Source organism: Aptenodytes patagonicus, chromosome W, assembly GCF_965638725.1.
Source record: "Aptenodytes patagonicus chromosome W, bAptPat1.pri.cur, whole genome shotgun sequence".
Classification (NCBI taxonomy): domain Eukaryota; kingdom Metazoa; phylum Chordata; class Aves; order Sphenisciformes; family Spheniscidae; genus Aptenodytes; species Aptenodytes patagonicus.
This window is the reverse complement of record NC_134981.1, coordinates 14,102,396-14,117,577: the sequence shown is the minus strand read 5'-3', so window position 1 is coordinate 14,117,577 and position 15,182 is coordinate 14,102,396. Positions and strand designations below refer to the sequence as shown.

General features: G+C 44.1%; 1 pseudogene; it reads left to right on the top strand.

Annotated features, from left to right (window-relative positions):
* Positions 1 to 2,365: 2,365 nt before the first annotated feature.
* LOC143171971 (serine/threonine-protein kinase NIM1-like) lies at positions 2,366 to 15,138 on the top strand (annotated as a pseudogene).
* Positions 15,139 to 15,182: the final 44 nt, after the last annotated feature.

Below are 15,182 nucleotides of genomic sequence, written 5' to 3'. Positions count from 1 at the left end.
AAACATTAAAACAGAAAACAACTATGGGCCAGAATTCAGGCAATCCTGCAAGAAATTGTCCTTTCCCCAAATGGAAAAGGAGAACAAATAGAGAATGTAAGGTTTGGGTTTAGGTGGGTTTTTGGTTTGGTTGGGGATGGGGTGTCTCTCCACATAGGTGTTTCTTCCTTGGTATCAAATAATAAAGTTAGAGGGAACGTTTGGTGCTAAGTGAGGCTGGGTTGATGGATGAATCCTGAAGACTTTGTTCAGTTGCCACTCAGTCTCTCCCCTACTAACAATTGCAGGATTCGGCAAATAGTTGTTGCACACATACAGTGTTTGTCAGGGTTTTGACTATTTAGATCCAGAGAATAAAATATGAAAATATTTGAATACTCTGTCTTAAAGTTAGAGCACTGTTTACAAGTAGTTTGCTTCACAGCAGTTTTCTCTGCATTCATTGAAAGTGTGTGGTGATTTCACAGTATCGCATGATGCAAGAGCTAATTGAATATTTATTATTATTTTATACTTTTTCTGTCAACCATGAAAATGGCTCTCAACTGCTTGATATGTAATATTCAAATAGGAGTAAAACAAAAAGAGTAACAAGAGTTCAAAGGCGTCATGCAACAAATACATTCTCCCTCCATTCCAGTTATAAACTATGTCAGCCATAAGTTTGCAGCACGCACAGTAAGAAGCATCCCTGGCTCAGAGAAGTGATGGGGAGAGGTGACAGATCCTCCTGTACCCTGAGGGCAAGGAGAAGCCAGGCTCTCTGCCTCTCCCCGGGTCACAGAGGCCAAAATCACTCACGTGTGTCTCAGGGCAAGGAGCAGCTTCCCAGAGGCTGGGTCTGTTGCCTCAGCCTCTCTGTAGAAGCAGCCAAATGCTTCTGTGCCACTCCAATTGCCGTTTAATGAAATACGTTGCCAGGTGCCTTTTCTTTGCCCGTCTGTGGTGCCTTTGGCCTCTCCTCCTCTTGCTCGCACGGGAGATTGGGGTTTAGAGGACAGCTCCTCTGTCACATGCCCTCTTCTAGTGCAGCACCTTAGGTGACTGTCTTCCTTCCCTAAGCTCCAGGCATTGAGTTACTGGTCTAATTCTCACCCCCTCAGTCTGCTGAATCTGTACATGACCGCAGTGAGGTGTCTCCCGTGTTCGTCAGTCGGGTGGTGCTGCAGGCTGAGAGCAGGGGAGATGAGCATTGCCACCACCTGCGCTATCTCAGAGCTTTTGTGCCCAACTCACCACCCTCAGGCACGCGGCTGCATGATTAGCAGTTGCTAATCAACTCCTATTTTTCAAGGTTAAAGAAGAAAGGTAAAGAAGAAAAAAATGCTGTACTGTTTTAAAGGTGATTGCTTGTGTATTTAGAATAAGGACTTCATGTGCGCTGCCAAACAAATAGAATTAAATTGGTGAAATGGTATGTGGTGTGCTGTTGTTTAGTGAAGCGTATGGCTGTTATGTAAAGGTTTTAATGACTTTCTTCATCTGTCTGCTTAGGAACACCATGCGTCTGGCAAAATTTTGAGAACGCTCAAGGCATTAAAGAAAGCTCATCTAAATAAAGGAGGGTTAATGTGACATTGCAGTTACTTAATCCTGTATTGTCCTGCCATGTGACTGCAGGGATACCGAGATGCAGCATTTCTTTTGCCTGGTGCACAGATTATGCTTTTCCTGTCATCTTCCAGGATCAGTTGCTTTGTTAAACCTGCCATGGGAAGGAAACAGAGGGACAACAAACTTTTTACAGCAAGGCTTCAAGGCACAGTGACGTTTCCAAGGCACAGTGAATGAATCAAAGGCAAACCCTACGTTCAGCTCTTGGACTGGTACCAGAATCAAGGAGAACTACACTCTTAAGGTCAGCTATTCAAAATGAACTGGAAGGGTCTGGATTTATTCAGAGCAATTAATCAGCTATTTGTTTGACTTTTATCTATCAAGTTAGTTTTCAAAGCAGCAAGCTAAAGCCTGAAAATTTGTGTCAAATATTTTGCATGTGTCAAATGTACTGCATAGACAGTGAGCAACTTGCCACTTTTGTGCACAAAGTTTACAGTTTTAACTGCAAAGCCTCTTTTACCTTGTAGATGAAGATCCTGACACACTAAATCGGTTAGTGAGAGGTGGACGTAAACAGCTTCCAGTTTTATCTCTGATTTTGAACAGAACTGCAATATGTAGATATGCCAGATTTGTTTTTGAAGTAATTTCCAAACTAATCCTTGGACTTTCAGTAAGCTGCTTTTTTTGCTAAGTTTGTCACAGTGTCCATTATGTGCAGGATTGCATATTCATATAGAATTATTTAATTTAAACTCCTTATTGGGACATCTTGTTAAATGGGGATGTGATTACCCTACAGACTATGACAACAGGATATGTGAATGGCAGAGGTCTTGGAAAACACCGCTATGCCAGGTGGCATCATGAGGACAGCGGAGAGGACAATGGGCACCTGGAGGGCTATTGAGATGAAGAGGGCAGGCAGCACAGGCTGACCCCATTTGAGAAACTAATGCAGGCTATGTCCCAGAATGACAAAGTGGTGAAAGAATTAACCCTGGGAAAGAGAATTGGCTTCTATTGAATCAGAGGAGAAATAGGAAGTGGGAATTTCTCAAGTGAAGCTTAGAATTCATTCCCTAACCAAAGGTAGGCGGCACCGTGTGGGTCACCTGCGTGCTGAGCACCCTACAAATGGACCTCTTGCGAAGAAAGATGCTATCTGAACTTTAAGTACACATATAGGTTGTATGTGCCTTTTGTTGTTGTTGTTGTTGTTGTGTGAATCTATAGGCAGAGTCACAGATAAATGCTTAGGTTTGGATTAGTCTTTAAAGCAGCCAGAAACATTTTCTCTAGATTGCAGCTATTACAAGAAAAATTAGTCTCTGCGCTTTGGGGAGTTAACACATCTTGCCCCATGGCTCAAGCACCCCCACAGTTTTGAAAAAAAAAAACAAAAAAACCCAAAAAAACCCCCCCAAAAAACCCAAACAAACCACAAACCAACCAATGTTGTGCCTCCCCTCCTACAACTCCTCCTGTCCATCTGCCCTCTTCCCTGCCCCAGCTCATGGGCTGCAGGGCTATAGGTGCTAAAGCCCCAGGGCAGCCTGGCTAGGCATGTTCCTGCCTGCAGCCAGAGTTAGCAAGGCTTCCTTTGTTTCATAGCAAATTTTACTAATATGGACGAGGCTTTTATTTGGTCACAGTAATTTTGTTGAGAAATTTTATGCCTGCTTTACTGACTCATTTGCAGGGGGTTCATTAATGTAAAAAGCTGTGACAGGGGATATAGGTGTGGGCTGAGCAGGTGCAGGAAAATGAGCTTTGGTACAGCCAAACCAGTGTAGAAGGTTGTGGTGAACTATCAATTATTTTTCTTTTTGTAAGTAAAGCACCCTATATGCTGCTTCTAGGAAGAACGAAAAAGGCTAGGCAACTGCAGCAAACACTTCAGTTATACGTATAACTAAGAACCTGTCTTCATGTATCCTGTTTCTTCTTCTGCCCCTGTCTGGCAATAATAGAAACTGTTCTTGTTTTCCCTCATGGATGACTAGTTTTCCCTGCATCTTTGTACACTACTATCTCCAGTTTTTCTCATAGTCTTTCCTTTCCAATTTGATTGATTCTCCTTCTCTCCATCATCTTAACAGGTGAGAGAACGAGAGATGCCCCAAAGCCTTCATGCCATATTATCTGTTATTTTCTCTGACCACCTCTTTCAGCCCAGACTGCAGAGGTGTGAAAGCTCACATTAAATAACTTTATAATATTAAGTAAAAACATTTTGAATGTTTTTATACCAAAACACACATACTTGGCCTTCTTACTCTTCTCTTAAAGCAAGAAGTAAATGGTACTAACTTCTTTTGTAATTTACCCCCATGTACTAAAAACCAAGGTGAAGTCTTTTTCTAAAAGATTTGATAAAAAATGATTAATTGTTAAGAAATCTATGAATGATTGACTAAGATATTATTGGGGGAAAAAAAACCCCAAAGCTTTTTCCCAGAAATAACAGATGGTTTTGCCATGATCCAGTTTAATTTTGCTGTCTTGATAAGTTATACAAAGCCACTGTAAACCTATTTTAACCAGACTAATCCTTCAAATACCAGCTGTATTCAATAGAGTGAATACAAAAGCCATAACCTACCAGTTAATACAGAAATATAAGGGCAATTGTGAGTGACCTATTCATACTGCTCTGAGCTACCCTGATGATGTGGTGCAGCTGCAGATGTATATCTATGTTTTGTGGCCCTTGGCTTCACTGTAGATATGCTACAGAAACACACAGAACTTAACAGCAGCTTTGCATTACTAGGACAGTGTAAGACAGCTAGATTTGCTGTCTTACAGGATCCCTGCAACTTATTCTACTTCAGTTTCTTTTTTTCCCTTCCTCAGAATAAAATCTGCATGGTGTGGATTCATGGTCCACTGTGGCATACAGACCTTAAAAAAAAAAAAAAAAAAAAAAAAAAAAAAAAGTACTTTTCCTGTATTCTGTACAGTACCAAGAACTACTCATGCATGAACGCGTTGGAAAAACTGACATAGCTAAAGACAAATCTCTACAACACTGATTTTGGTAACTGAGAATTTGTGGGGGTAAGTTAGGGAAAAGTTCTGTAAGTCGCACCAACTTAAATACACCTTTCCATTATAAACTTGCAGAGTTATAGCCAGAGCCCCTAAATTACCCCCAAGTTTGTCTTCTCTGAAACAAAGTACCTAAATTTGACACCTCCATTAGTCTGCAAGTACTAGGCTCAGGCCTAGCTCATCTGAACAGCACTAAGCTAACAATGAAAGAGAACGCACAGACTTTCTTTACCAGTATTAGACACCGAAAGTAGATGCTGTAACTGTGGCCATCAGACATGTATTAGCTTGACAGCAGTGGAGCACACTAAGACAGCAGATGATTTGATTAGCCCTTGCAATACTCTACCAGCCTTTAGCTACATCAGCAGTGAATAGGATGCTGGAGACAGAAAGGAACATGGATGTTTATGAAACTTTACAGGGCTTAGTAGGCCTCTGCAGTTTAGCTTATACTGATCAGAGGCGAAATTTTATCGCACTTCTATAACCAAGCAATGGCGTAAGTAAATGCAATAGGTACAAAATTAACACCTGAAAAGAAAAATGCTTTTCATGAGAAAGTCACAATTAAGATTTTGTACAAGACAAAGCTAAGATCAGAAGACTCAACGTTTGCTATCTCATGAAATATCCAGCATGGAAAAACTGCACCACCCAAATATCATCAGACTGTATGAAGTGGTAGAAACACTCTCAGAACTGCTCCTGGTGATGGAGTATGCAGGAGGTGGGGAGCTCTTCACTAAAATCAGTACAAAAGGGAAGCTGCTAGAAACAGAGTGTAAACTAATCTTCTCCTAGATTGTGGCTGCTGTGAAGCATGTGGTAAGTTGCTCTTCTTCCACAGGCATGTTGCCCCTCACTACTCTAGCAGCTTTTGTGGATGTATCTTTTGGTTTTCAACTAGTAGGTTTACTGTTAACAAGATTTCAGGCCCATGTTTCTGAAGAGCAAAACAGCTAGAGAAGAGCTATCTTAAAGGTATCTAAGAGAGCTTTCACATCCACCTCAAATTACTGCCTCTGTTGACAGCTTTTGGGAGGAGACTGAACTGGGAACATCTGGTGAGTGGAACCATCCCTTTAACAGCAGCATTCTCCTGGTCTGCTTTAAGCTGCTGTAGGCAACAGCTAACAAAGTTAAATTTTTTTCCTCCAGCTATTTTAAAACATAGGATCAGTCACTCTTCCGCTAGAAGAAAGCGTTCCAGAGAAGAGGCTTGTTAGGTATTGCAAACATCCAGCTTGCTTATTAATGAATGTGGGAGACTAGCACTTAAGACCGTTAATTCCCGATCCTCGCTTTGGAACAAATCTGTGAAGTTAACACCCAGCAAGTCACTTCCCCTTGCCTAGTCTTCAGTATTGCAACTGGATTTAGGATGATGCTATTTGTGTAGAGCCTAAAGCATCTTATAAAGGCAGAAAAGGGTAATTAACTACTTCCAGTACCATCTCCTCCGAACCTTGCATAGTAACTACAGCTACTTAAAACAACAGCATATAAACAGAGGAAGACTGTTCTGCAAGTTTGAGAAGTAAAACTAGTCGTCATGGTTTAACCTCAGCTGGCAACTGAGCACCACACAGCTGCTCGCTCACTCTTCCCCCTGCCACCCCCCCGTGGGATGAGGGAGAGAATCAGAAGAGTAAAAGTGAGAAAACTCATGGGTTGAACAGTTTAATAATTCAAATAAAATAACAACAACAACAACAATAATAAAAGAATATACAAAGCAAGTGATGGACGATGCAATTGCTCACCACCCGCCAAATGATGCCTAGCCAGTCCCCGAGCAGCGGCCCCCCCGGCCAGCTTTCCCCAGTTTATGTACTGAGCATGACGTCATATGGTATGGAATAGCCCTTTGGCCAGTTTGGGTCAGCTGTCCTGGCTGTGCCCCCTCCCAGCTTCTCGCTGGCAGGGCATGAGAAGCTGAAAAGTCCTTGACTAGTGTAAGCACTACTTAGCAACAACTAAAACATCAGCGTGTTATCAACTTTCTTCTCATCCTAAATCCAAAACACAGCACTGTACCAGCTACTAGGAAGAAAATTAACTCTATCCCAGCCAAAACCAGGACAGTATCCACCCCTTATTCTATACCATCTATGTCATGCCCAGGTCCCCACACTTTCCAATACATTCCCATTAATCACCACCCCTTTTCCTGCCTTTTGATATATATACACACAGATATCATTCCCTTAGTCTATAGGCCATCCCTCTAAAACATTCGTTGAGTTCATTTAGTCCATGACTTTGGGCTCCATCTGTCATAATAATCTTCCAGGGCAGAAAAGATGGTATGCAGTGTTGGATTGTTTCATGTTGAAGTCAGTTCCGGTTCCATCATCACTGTGCTTTGCTTGGTTTCATCAAAGTTCATTCTTCATTAATCTGGGTGGTTCTTATTGTAATATTATATGCTGTGTAATACCTTTGATATGGCAATTAACATAATACAATTTAATTCATTGGCTATTCTCACCCAAAATCAAATCCCCTTGAGGTACACATCAGACTTCCCCATCCTTCCGCATTACCCACAAAGTGCACCCAGGTCCTTGAGCAAAAGCAATCCCACGGATGGGTTTGCCTTTGCCCAAGGCAGGAATAACCGAGACTGTCTTCCCCAGCATATTTTTTATGTGCCCTACAGGGACTTTATCCCCTTCTACAGTACGTAAAACGTTTGACTGGGCAGGGCCAGCTCAATTGGCAGATCCCCTCGTGTTGACTAACCAGGTGGTCTTTGCTAAATGCATATCCCAATGTTTGAACATCCCACCACCCATTGCTCTCAGTGTAGTCTTTAACAGTCCATTGTATCGTTCAATTTTCCCGGAGGCTGGTGCATGACAAGGGATGTGATATACCCACTCGATGCTGTGCTCTTTGGCCCAGGTGTCTATGAGGTTGTTTCGGAAATGAGTCCCGTTGTCTGACTCAATTCTTTCTGGGGTGCCATGTCGCCATAGGACTTGCTTTTCAAGGCCCAGGATAGTGTTCCGGGCAGTGGCATGGGGCACGGGATATGTTTCCAGCCATCCGGTGGTTGCCTCCACCATTGTAAGCACGTGGCGCTTGCCTTGGCGGGTTTGTGGGAGTGTGATCTAATCGATCTATCTGCCAGGCCTCCCCATATTTATATTTCAGCCATCGTCCTCCATACCAGGGCTTTAACTGCTTGGCTTGCTTGATCGCAGCGCATGTTTCACATTCATGGATAACCTGCGCAATAGTGTCCATGGTCAAGTCCACCCCTCGATCACGAGCCCATCTGTATGTTGCATCTCTTCCTTGGTGACCTGAGGTGTCATGGGCCCACCGAGCTAGAAATAATTCACCCTTCTGTTGCCAGTCCAGATCCACCTGAGCCACTTCAATCTTAGCAGCCTGATCCACCTGCTGGTTGTTTTGATGTTCTTCAGTGGCCTGACTCTTGGGTACGTGAGCATCTACGTGATGGACTTTTACAACCAGGTTCTCCACCCAGGCAGCAATATCTTGCCACAATGCGGCAGCCCAGATGGGTTGGCCTCTGCGCTGCCAGTTGCTCTGCTTCCATTGCTACCCCCACAGGGCATTTGCCACCATCCATGAGTCAGTCTAGAGATAGAGCACTGGCCACTTTTCTCGGTCAGCAATGTCTAAAGCCAGCTGGATGGCCTTTACTTTTGCAAATTGGCTCGATTCACCTTCTCCTTCAGCAGTTTCTGCCACTTGTCGCATGGGACTCCATACAGCAGCTTTCCACCTCCGATGCTTTCCCACAAGACGACAGGACCCATCAGTGAACAGGGCATATTGCTTCTCATTTTCTAGCAATTCATTATACAGTGGGGCCTCCTCAGCATGCGTCACCTCCTCCTCTGGCGGTATTCCAAAATCTTTGCCCTCTGGCCAATCCATGATCACTTCCAGGATTCCTGGGCGACTGGGGTTTCCTATTCGAGCCCGTTGTGTGATCAGCGTGACCCACTTACTCCACATAGCATCAGTTGCATGATGTGTACAGGGGACCCTCCCTCTGAACATCCAGCCCAGCACCGGCAGTCGGGGTGCCAGGAGGAGCTGTGCTTCAGTACCAATGACTTCCGAAGCAGCTCGAACCCCTTCATATGCTGCCAGTATCTCTTTTTCAGCTGGAGTATAGTGGGCCTCGGATCCTCTGTATCCCCGACTCCAAAACCCTAGGGGTCGACCTCAAGTCTCCCCTGGTGCTTTCTGCCAGAGGCTCCAGGTAGGGCCGTTCTCCCCGGCTGTGGTGTAGAGCACATTTTTTACATCTTGCCCTGTCTGGACTGGCCCCAGGGCTACTGCGTGAACTATCTCCTCTTTAATTTGTTCAAAAGCTTGTCATTGCCCAGGGCCCCATTTGAAATCGTTCTTCTTTCGGGTCACTTGACAGAGAGGGTTTAAAATCAGACTGTAATTTGGAATAAGCATTCTCCAAAAACCCACGACGCCTAAGAAAGCTTGTGTTTCCTTTTTGCTAGTTGGTGGAGACATGGCTGTTATTTTGTTGATCACATCCATTGGGATCTGAGGACGTCCATCTTGCCATTTTATTCCTAAAAACTGGATCTCCTGTGCAGGTCCCTTGACCTTACTTTGTTTTATGGCAAAACCGGCCTTCAGCAGGATTTGGACTATTTCCTTCCCTTTTTCAAAAACTTCTCCTGCTGTGTTGCCCCACACGATGATGTCATCAATGTATTGCAGGTGTTCTGGAGCCTCACCCTGTTCCAGTGCAGTCTGGATCAGTCCATGGCAAATGGTGGGGCTGTGTTTCCACCCCTGGGGCAGTCGGTTCCAGGTGTACTGGATGCCCCTCCAAGTGAAAGCAAACTGTGGCCTGCACTCTGCTGCCAAAGGGATTGAGAAAAATGCATTAGCAATATCAATTGTGGCATAGCATTCGGCTGCTTTTGACTCCAGTTCATACTGAAGTTCTATAGCATGTCCGGCATGGCAGCACTCAGCGGTGGCGTGACTTCGTTCAGGCCACAATAGTCTACTGTCAGTCTCCACTCTCCATTAGACTTCCGCACTGGCCATATGGGACTCTTAAAGGGTGAGCGAGTCTTGCTGATCACTCCTTGGCTCTCCAGTCGACGAATTAGCTTATGGATGGGAATCAAGGAGTCTCGGTTGGTGCGATATTGCTGCTGGTGCACCATGGTGGTAGCGATTGGCACCTGTTGTTCTTCGACCTTCAGCAACCCCACAACAGAGGGGTCCTCCGAGAGACCAGGCAAGGTGGACAGCTGTTTAATTTCCTCCGTCTCCAAGGCAGCTATACCAAAAGCCCACTGGTACCCTTTTGGGTCCTTGAAATACCCTCTCCCGAGGTAGTCTATGCCAAGGATGCACGGAGCCTCTGGGCCAGTCACAATGGGGTGCTTCTGCCACCCATTCCTAGTTAGGCTCACTTCAGCCTCCAACACAGTTAGCTGTTGGGATCCCCCGTCACTCCAGAAACACAGATGGGTTCTGCCCCTTTGTAGCTTGATGGCATTAGGGTACACTGTGCACCGGTGTCTACTAGAGCCTTATACTCCTGTGGGTCTGATGGGCCAGGCCATCGAATCCACACAGTCCAGTAAACCCGGTTGTCCCTTTCCTCCACCTGGCTGGAGACAGGGCCCCTCTAGTCCTGGTCATAGTATCCGTTACTCACTTCTTGTAAATACGAGTCAGAAGTCCCTTTATTGAGATCGGAAGTAAGATCAGCCCCTTCTATTCTGTCTGGGGAACTGCTCACTGGAAACTGGAGCAGCAATTTTCCTGGAAGAACCCCCTTTTGTGATTGTTTTCCCTTGCAATTCATGTACCCGTGCCCCTAGGGCTGCAGTAGGTTTTCCATCCCACTTCCTCATGTCCTCTCCGTGGTCACGCAGGTAAAACCATAGGGTGCCCCGTGGTGTGTACCCTTTATATCATCTCTCTTGAGCAAAAGAATGCCGACTCCTAATAGATGAGATACTGGTCCATACAGGTGGGGAGTAGGACCTATCCTCTTCGAGTTGCTGGACCTTCCGGGACAGTTTCTCCACAGCCGAGACGAGGGAGGAAGAGAGACTTTCTTTGTATTCCCGGAGTTGGCCAGCCAATTCAGCCACTGTTGGTCCCTCTTCATCTTTCCAGGTCATTACTGCCAGTGAGTTGGCATATGACAATGATGGTGCGCTCCGTACAAACTTCCGCCACATGGGTCGTGTGCACTTGACTTCATCTGGATCTTTGGATAGTTGTTCATTGTTCATCATAAATCACCTCCAGCATGGCTAATTCCCTCAGGTACTGGATACCTCTCTCCATGGTGGTCCATTTGCCTGGGTGACATATAACATCTTCCTTGAAGGGATACCTTTCCTTCACGCCTGACCAGAGTGGCCTCCAGAGGCTGAGGGCTTGTGCCCCTTTTCCAATTGCTTTGTCAATGCCCCCTTCCCTGGAAAGGGATCCCAGCTGCTTGGCTTCCCTACCCTCTAATTCCAGGCTACTGGCTCCATTATCCCAGCATCGGAGCAGGCAGGTGACAATATGCTCGCCTGGACAACGGCTGAAATCTTTTCGTATATCTCGCAGCTCACTCAGGGATAGGGATCGGGTGGTCACTGCCTCGTTTATGAGTTCTTCCTCTTCTTCCTCCCCAATCAGCGGCCAGTTCTCCTCCTCCTGTTCTCGTGATAGCTCTGCTGCGGGGTAGTCTGCCTCGTCCACTTCTTCCTCCTGCTCCCTTTTAGAAGAAGCTTCTTCATCCCTTACTAAACGAGCCGACTTCCGCTTCCAATATTTCTTCTTGTGTATAGGGGCGACTGATACCAGCACAAGTTGGTTCTTTGGTTCAGCCACAGTGCCTGTCGCCAGGGTTAGGGTGGCTGCAAGGCCCGTCATTTTATCGTCAGATCCAGAGACCTTCTCTTCCCCTTGAGGGTACTGAATAGTGTTGAACAGGGCTCGGTAAGCATGGGCCAGGCCCCAGCACGTTGCAATGATCTCCATCTCTCTGGAGTTGCCAGGGTGACAGCATACTTTGTCCAAATATTCTACTAGTTTTTCAGGATTCTGCACTTGCTCAGGGGTGACGTTCCAAAACGCTGGGGGTGCCCACTGTCCTAGGTACTGGCCCATGCTATCCCACACTCCCTGCCACTCATAACCATCCAGCCTCAGGGCAGATCTCTGGATGATATTCTTAAATTGCTTATTAACCTTAGACAAAACTGAAACAATATTCCCAAGAAATACCAATAGAAGTATCTTAACTACCCAAGGATGTTCCAGATACTGACAAGTTACTGTAATGAAGGAGGAAACATCATAGAAGAAGGTAGCGACACTGCCATTCTGTATTTCCTCCATAAAAAAAAAAACCACTCAGGAAGAACTATAATTGCTAATTGTCTCCACAAGGTGGTTCCCAAAGTACAGTAATGGCTTCAATACAAAGCTCAAATACCAGATTAAGCTCAAGGCCAGTGTTTTAATAACAAACCTCCCAGGCAAAACATCACTAATCACTGCAGACCACAGCAAACTGCAAAACCCAACACTAATCTTTAACATGTACAGCAAAAAAAAGAGCATGGTGCAGATCAGATAAACTAATATCGAGAACAGATGAATCAATATTGTGACCCGCAACTGTTAACAGATATGAATTCCTTAACACACTCTGGTTAATCTGTTGTTATCTCAAACCTTTCAAGCTCCACGTTGGGCACCAAAAAGGACTGTCGTGGTTTAACCTCAGCCGGCAACTGAGCAGCACACAGCCGCTCACTCACTCTTCCCCCCCCAGTGGGATGGGGGAGAGAATCGGAAGAGTAAAAGTGAGAAAACTCATGGGTAGAGATAAAGACAGTTTAATAATTGAAATAAAATAGTAATAATAATAATAATAAAAAGAATATAGAAAGCAAGTGATGCATAGTACAATTGCTCACCACCCGCTGACCGATACCCAGCCAGTCCCCGAGCAGCGGCCCCCCCGGCCAGCTTTCCCCCAGTTTATGTACTGAGCATGACGTCACATGGTATGGAATGTCCCTTTGGCCAGTTTGGGTCAGCTGTCCTGGCTGTGCCCCCTCCCAGCTTCTTGTACACCTCCAGCCTTCTCAGTCAGTAGAGCATGGGAAGCTGAAAAGTCCTTGACTAGTGTACTACTTAGGAACAACTAAAACATCGGTGTGTTATCAACATTATTCTCATCCTAAATCCAAAACACAGCCCTATACCAGCTACTAGGAAGAAAATTAACTCTATCCCAGCCAAAACCAGGACACTAGTATTTGTTAAAGTTGTCTCAGGGTGCCCTCCGGTAGCTCATATTCTCATATGCCACGTAATAGCCTCAGGCTCTGAAAGCCTGAAAAGCTCTGAAAGTCAAAAGCAAGAGTGTTCCTAGGTCAGATGTCTAGAAACTACATTGCAAACTGCTCGTGGTATATGTAAACAGTATGCATTTTTTATGTATTTTGACAAAATGCTCAGATGTCCTGTAAGCAATGGATTAGCTTCAACACTTTTTCCATAGGACACATATTCAGGAGCTACTAGAACTTACGTTTCAAGATCGCATCTATTTCTTAGTATTAAACCCAGACTACCAAGCTGGCCAACTTCTTCACTCACACAGACTTCTGCAAAAACATTTTATTTTTGCTAAGCCATCAAATCCAGGCTACTTAAATCCCATCTCACTGCTGTCAATCCACACGAGGACAGAAGATCCCTGCCTGTTATTGATGACAGTTTAAAAATCTTAGGATGCCAAAGGGTTTCCTTATTGCCTCCAGATACACATACACCTTGTTACTTCAAAGGGTAGGGCAGAGAATGCTCAAACACATCCATTCCTCCTAGTTATTTCAAAGATGAAGCTAAACCCTTACCTAATCAAGACAGATGTATCTCTAAGCAGAGCAAATTCAGTTTGAGTCCTTAACTACTACTGCCATTTTCAAGGAAAAAGAGTACAAGTTAATTAGATTTCTAAAACTTGAAGACACCACTAAACTTGGTGTCCTGCAAGGATGTGAAATACCACAAGGCACAAGTCTGTGGTCCTTTTCTCCTGCCGCCACCAGTTCTTCATAGGACATTTGCTACAATTCTGTTGTGTAATCTACTTTCTTACTTTATGTGATTACATTCACTTCATGGCCTTGGTAAACTAAAAGCTTTCACTTCATGAGTCCACAAGTTTACAATACATACAAAAATGGAATTAGTTAAAAAATTATTTTTGTTACTTACATCATTATAGAAATGTAGTAATTGCAAAAGCAAGCATTCTGAACTCTGAAAAAATACAGATTTTGCACATGAAGATATCTAGTCTTGTAGGATTAGCCATGATGCCATCACAAATCTGCTTAATGAAAATAGTTGATATTAGTTAACAAGAGACTGCTATTATAAAAACAGCATCCTCCTTATCTTCTCCATCTACTCTATTGTTTTTGTATCAGTAGAGAGTTAAAGTATTTAAACAACTTCAACTTAACTCTTCAATTTCATTGCAATGCTTATTTCTGACTTTGTCCAAAGTAATTCCCTTTCTCCTGTGTGGTAATTAATTGATTAGAGGTAGTCACCTGAGAACTTTCCTGTGAACAAGCTAATACCAAGTTTTCCTCTTGTTCTATAGCATGAGAACAATATTATTCACCGGGACTTGAAAGCAGGAAATGTATTCTACACACCAGTAACACCTGTGTTAAGGTGGGAGACTTTGGATTCAGCACAGTAAGTAAAAGAGATGAAACTTTAAATACTTTCTGTGGCTCTCCTCCTTATGCTGCCCCCAAACTCTTCCGAGATGAAAATTATGTTAGCATTTACATAGCTATCTGGGCACTGGGAATCCTGTTAAACTTACGACAACAGGTATCATGCCATTTCAGGCAAATACAGTGGCCAAACTGAAAAGTGCATTCTTGAAGGGACATACAGTTTGCCTCCCTGCCTCTCAAACTTGCCAGAAACTGATAAAAGGAGTCCTTCAGCCAGTACCAACCGAACAATACTCTGTCAAACTTATTATGAACAGCGAATGAATGAAAGGGATACGGTACCCCAAACCTTTACAGCCATTTAAACTGGATCCAAAGTATTTATCAGAGATCGGTACACTCAAAGAGGAAGAAAGTGAAGTGAAAAATATTCTGGAAGATCTGGGAATCACAGAACACCACATTCAAAATAACCAGGGAAGAGATGCACACAGCTCAATAACAGGGGTCTACAGAATTGTTTTGCACAAAAGTACAGAAGAAAAGGGCACTTGAATGTGTTCCTATAATGTCCCATCCAGACCCCAAAGAACAAGACTTGAGGCGAGGAATCCGTTCTCACAGTGGGATGAAGCACACATCCAAAATGTGTTCTATTTTATAAATTGCACTACAGGCTTTCTACTCTACACGTTTAAACAAAGGGTTTTATTCACTTTTCACAAGTTTCCATGTTACATTTTTTTGTAATTTTTAAATAAACCAAAAATGCCTCATCTCCTTTGTATTTCTCAAGTCACACTGAAGCGCTCA